The sequence below is a fragment of the Leucoraja erinacea genome, chromosome 39 (genome assembly GCF_028641065.1).
Source record: "Leucoraja erinacea ecotype New England chromosome 39, Leri_hhj_1, whole genome shotgun sequence".
Taxonomy (NCBI): Eukaryota; Metazoa; Chordata; class Chondrichthyes; order Rajiformes; family Rajidae; genus Leucoraja; species Leucoraja erinaceus.
Genome location: NC_073415.1, coordinates 5,088,759 through 5,095,311, shown reverse-complemented (window position 1 = coordinate 5,095,311; position 6,553 = coordinate 5,088,759).

Below are 6,553 nucleotides of genomic sequence, written 5' to 3'. Positions count from 1 at the left end.
TACACATCTTCCTTAGAAGCTTTACCATATACTAAATTTATAAATGACTCCATTACAAATCAGTAAATACAGCCCTATACAGCTGTGTGCGCAATCAAGTTTACATATTTAAAAAAAATTATAAAATGCAGTGTCTACCTAATTACAAATGTGTTCCACTGACCCCAGCAACAGAACAGGAACGGTGCAGGATACAAATAAGCAGCAGTAGAGACTAAAGGTTGAATTTCAAATATTTCACGCATCAAACCTGAGCACAGGAAATTTCACCATAGCTACTGAATTATAGCTTACGATAGTATTTTAAAACCATGGACAACAGCATTCATTATACAATGATTAATCTCTACTGGTCCTCATTATGTACCAAGAGAAAATGGCAGTTAGGATCGTGCCCTGCAGTAATATCTATATACTGAGCGTTTCGGTTTAATCCTTCATCCAGCTAGAGTGTTGTCAAATATCTATAGAAATCTTGCATCTTAATATGCAGGGTGTAATACTGAATGAAAAGTCAGCCTTGAACATTAATGCTAGTCCTGTACCTTATTTCACTTTGGTAAAGGGAAGCTTCTAGCTTGAATGTGGCTACAGTTTGACCTCTTCCCATTAAAAAGAAACAATCTCCCTGGATGTCAAATGAATTTGACCTAGGAGAGAGGAAGAAAGGTAATACTACCCAATGCAAGGAAAATAATCCAAGCAGTACTCACTTGTTTAGTTATGACAGTGACCACATGATTAAGATGCAAAAACATTAACACCTATTTAGATACTAACGAGGAGCATATTAAAGCCATGCCACAAGGATTCCTTAGGGCATACCTTAGATCTGCTCCACTCTCTGTTGGGTTACACCTATATTATATCAAGCCTAACTACCCTTTAATATTTTATTCACCACATCTTGGTACAAACTAGGTCAAGAACTGCAGCTGAATACAGGAACTCAAACTATTTTACACCATGCAACAATTTCTTTTTACAATATCTCAACATGAATATCAGGCTAATGCGTTGACAATTTTTTCAAAAAATGTGTCTGTAGTGATCCTGGCTTCCATATAAAGGAGCTTGTCCAATACTTTATCATCCTGTGGCTGGCATCAGTGAAACACCTTAAGACCATGAATTAAAATTCCAAGTGTAAAAGTGACTTTTTAAACCTACAAAATACATTATACAAAAGCAGAATGACAACCTTAACAGTACTGTGCATGGGGAGAGGAGGGGGACAATCAAAGGAATGGACTGAGTATCATCACACATTCAGGGAAGCTTTCAATCCAGAGTTTCTAATCAGGAAAAATAAATAAATTAACCACAGTGTGCTACATTGATATTTAAGAGATTAAAAGATTTGAAAAACAGCATCTGCAACTGAACTGTTGCTTTGTGCACTTCAAGGTTGTACTTTTTCACATTTCCAACATCTGTTGTATTCCTTCCAACATATACCTGCCTCAAAGAAAATAAGCACAGAAAGATAGCTCTAGTCACAGTTAATGCATCTTCCCCCTACATGCCCAACCCCACCTCAGAATTTCAAGAGTTGACCTTGTGATCGATCACTCAGTATTTTTTTGTTTTTTTTAATGCTGCAAGATCACCAAAATACAATTTATTCAAACCGTGATGGTCCATATGACGATTGCATACACTTCTTATTCTAGCTACTCCTGTTGAGAGTGAAAAATTGTTCTGGAATTCAGGAACAAGATGTTTTGGGCAGCAACAATATTCAGAGCATGTCCATTGGAAATGACATGCAAAGTTTTCTATTATAGTGTTCTTTTTAATTAAAAAAAACATAGTTCCAATCTGTATAACAGTGATAGCTACAAAAACGGAACCCTTGTACTGCAATTTCAGTCATGAAACACCTGCTCAACATGTAGATTAATCGTCCTGGGTACTTTTACCATAATCTTAGCATTCAGGTATAGTCCCCAGATAAGCAGCATTTTACTGGAAGAAACTGGATGGCAATGTAGTTTAACATTACATGTCTAATCCAAGAACTACTGACCTCACACAGCATGTGGACTTTACTGCACCTGTCTCGGGTAGAACATGCAGATCAACCGAACACAAAAACCCACACTTCCACAAATTGTAACTGTCTGCAAGGATCTCCAAACTAAACAACCCAAGCCCTCCATTGATTTTCCACAGAATATGAGGCCTAATGGAGTCAAGTTTCTCTTCAGAATCTTAAAGCAAAATCAGCAGGGGAACTGGGAAAAGTGGGACGGCATCACTCCAAGCAACATTTCAGAAACTTACACGGGTAATTGTTCAGATTCAAACCTGTGCATTTGGATAGCTCAAAAGTCATGAATGTTTCCTCAATTCATGGAAAGATTCATAGCAGATGCCCTAGACAATATATTTACTATTGCCGCAGATGTCCTAGCCCTATTTACAGTGCAGAACAATTCACTTAGTCATGTTGAGGTAAAACAGGTCATATGAGGCCATGCCCAATAACTCTAAGCAGCTATCCACTCATAATCTAACTGGCTAGCCCAACTGATTAAATGGCAAAGCCAGTGACCTCCATGTGGTTGCAGGAACATCGTACGGGTTCCTAATATATCCTTACTATCTGGTGTCCCGAGACAACATAAAGTATTTTGTTTTGCTGGAGATGAGTTTCTCATACATTACTTGGATCCGGTCAGAGGATGTTAGCAAGTTAGTGAGCCATGGGAACCATCAAAGCCAAAGTGAGCGTCAGCAAGAAGCCCACGATTTAAGTCTCCCAGGGGTTAACTATTAAATATGAAACCCTAACAAGCTTACAGAGCCTGACCAACAGTCTAGAGAGATTGGAGAAATCGATAAATTTGAACATTCCAGTCCAGAGTAAGCACTACACAACAAAGGCAGCTGAAAAGGATGCGGGATCTGCATACATGATCAAAAATCAGACTGAAAAATAATCAGAACTACAACTAGATTACAAACATTCACTCAGGATTGCCATGATGCACTGTGGATTGTTGGGTACATATCAACATTCCTTATGTGGCTATTCTTGTAGCATTCAAAGTGGAGCAGCTTTGCAGAACCACAGATTCTCCGGAGTACATTTTGAATAAGACAATTCACATTTTGAAAGGGGACAAAACAGTGAAATGATCAAGATAATTCCAAATCCCAACCAGCATTGCTCCACCAATTGCCTGGTAACCTAATTGCTGGAATCTAAGCCACTCTACACCTACCTACACTCCTAACATTTACATCTGAGAATGGTTTGGGCCTCATTCCATGTGATTTAAACATTATACACATGGCTGTTGAACTCATTACTGATTGGTTTGATGTTAAAATTCCCATGTGTTCACCTTAAAAAAACTTTTCCAGCAAACGATATCAAAGTTTAACAAAAAGAACAATTAATGGGACTGCCTATTATAATCTGGGAATTAACACAAAACCCAAGGCTGCCCACCTCACTGGCTACAAACCCAGTTACTCAGTATGATTCACAAACTCAAATCACATTTCTGCTACGAGGCGAGTTGGTTGAAACAAAACTTCTGAAATATCACTCTGCTTTGGAAACGTTCATCTGCACAGACCGATCGTGCAAGACGTTTTTGCCAGAAGATGGTGATCAAAACTGTTTTACTCCATATCCTCAACACTCCATGTATTAACAAAAGGGAAATTAAAGCTGTGAAGCTGCAAGCTGCGCAAAATTAAAATTCACTTTTATTGTGGTAGCTGTAATACTTTTTTTTTTAAAAAGGAGTGGGTTAAAATACAACGGGTTGAGAATCAGTAATATTCAACAGCACATGCAAGAACAAGTTGGGGTACAGAATAAAAAGCATTTTTATGAAGTTACAACTACATCAATAAAACAAAAAGCAAAATCTCATTATAGTAACCACCACCAGAGAAATCATTGATGTCACAACCCTATGTAATTAAATATTTGCACTACCAAAAAATTATTCTCAAATACATTTCAGATTCTTGGAAGGCAATAGCAACCACGTTCAGAGCCAATAGCCGATTCCTTTCACCACCTCTTCACTGATTTAGTCACAGACGTTACCTCCCTGGTACAATCTTCAATCGCAACAACCAGGACAAACAGACACTGCCAACTACCCAAGAGATTCCTTTAAAGTTTCAAGTAAAAGATAAACCTACAAAGATTGATCATCAAAACTAACAGGAATAGATGGAGGAAAATAATTCTATTCAGAACGAACAGTGAAGTGGGATTGATTGACTTAACTCTTTCAAAGCCTCAGCACCAGGTCCAAACATTACTCTCTTAACATGCTGCTCTCCTAAAAACCACCTGACTGTTGAATCAACTCCCATGCCTTTGAATTTGATGGGAAGAGTTATTGTTGAAGCAGATAAAGATTTATTTCACACTGCCATTAAATGTGATCAGACCATCAACAAGACTTGAGATCTCCAGGAAATCTCAAAAGCCAAAAGAACATTCTCGTGGGCTGCTAACAATCAGATTGCACAGCAAGCAAACTTCAGAAAAGAGGCAACTCCAAGTCTCCACTGGCAACAAGGTGACAAATTGGTATTACTACCATAAGAGTTCCCAGTTCAGGAAGACTCATTTGAAATATAATCAAGATCTGCTCTATTTAAAATACTCCACACAAACCCAGATTGAAAATACACAAACAGCGCAGAAAATTTGTATTTACTCCCTGGGTTGTTCTGGGAGTGGGCTGGGATTACGAGGGAAAGACCGAGGGGACCCCCAGCGAACAGGAGCAACCAAAATCCCAGGATTTACACAGGTGGTTGCGGGTTCAGGGCATGTAGAAACAATAACCGTGAATCTGTGTGGCTCAGGGTCTGAGGAAGTGTGAGAAGTTTGCCAGCGGTGGAGCGTAGTGAAGGGTCTTGCCTCCATCTTGCAAGTACCAGACCCAAGGTGAAGGAGTGGCAGTGACAGTTTGGCAGTGAAGATGGGAAGTTCAGAACTAAAATTAAAAGGTTCAACACAATACTAAAATGAAATATTCAAAATATATATTTTGTTACCAATACACTAAAAAACCCACAACAATAAACTACCCAAATGACCATCGGAAGGGGATTTACGTACAATGAATTTCCACTGGTTCAATGAAGGGTTGTGTAAATGTGTTGAGACACAGTCCATTCTGGAAAACAAAATCTTTTTCTATGATACCCAACAACCAATTTCATAGCACCTTTGGTTATGAAGGTATATTTCAGTACACTCCAAGTTACAATACACAGTCACAGGAACAAACAGGTAACAAGATATTTTTTTTTGGTCACAGAGTCCAACTGCATTAGATGCATAGACCTACATCACAACACTGAAAATAGATAGTGATCACAAACAATAGGTTTTAATTCAAACAGTCAATAAAAACAAATCAACCATTTGTAGTCCACTTACAAATCAGAAGTGGTGGTTCTGAGACTGATTTTTTTTTGTTTTGGTGGAGAGAGGAAAGAGAGATTTGAATTTGACGAATATCTTTCTAATGAGCAGCCTTGAGAGAACTCCCTCCTCTTCCTCCCCACAGCATCATTACCTGGCTGGCTAAAGGACCAGTGGATGGTCGATCACCCCAGTAGCAGGGAGATCTCTTCGATGCACAACCGATGGAGCAGGCAGGTGACCCTGCTGGCAGCAGTGGCTGGGCTGGTTCCTGTGGGAGAAGCTTGCATCTATCTGCTCGTCAGACACAAAGTGACAAGGGGTCCACGGACGTGAAAGGGAGCACAAGAGATTCAAGGACCTGCTTTACACTTTGCTAAAATCAACCATCATCCAGCACACGTACAAGACGACAAAAGGAAAAATAAGGCATCTGTACAGTACAACTATCAAGTATACCTACATCTTTCTGCGCAAATGCACTGCCACTTGGTGACCTAAACACATTAAAAGCAAATAGCCCCTTCGCTAAATATTAAAATTGCAACTAAATTCTGAAACATCTATGACCAAAATGCAAAATTAGTGGCTTGGACTACGAGGAATAAACGTCCCCCTTTTGGACTCGCGTTGCCCCCCCACCCACAACCCACCCACCCTCACAGCCACATGTCCGTTAGTCGAGAAACAGAATTGTGTGACTCGATCCACACGTGGCAGGAGTGAGGCAAAATACACAACTGTGGGAGGAGGGATTCTGTTTCAAAGGCTTTCCGACCTAATGGAAGCGGAAAGCAGGTTTCCTGCTAGCGGACATACCAACGTTTCAGTTAAACCAGGCAGACTGTGAAACTGAAGTACTCCGTATTGCCTTTGAGCAGGGATTGATGTATACATAGCTGTCTGCACTCTGCTATCTGAAGAGCCCATTGTAACACAGCACCCTTTCAGATCCGGAGGGAGTTGCTGTCCACTCTGCTGGAGAACCCACTGCCCACGTTTGGACTGGAGGCTGGCAGCAATGCAAGTGAACCCACCCCCCCCCCCCCCCCCCCCCCCCCGGGCTGGCCCAGATATGCCAGTGGACGCACCTCAGCCTTGGACATCATGCCAGGCAGGACCAGGTGACCAGGCTGCCCT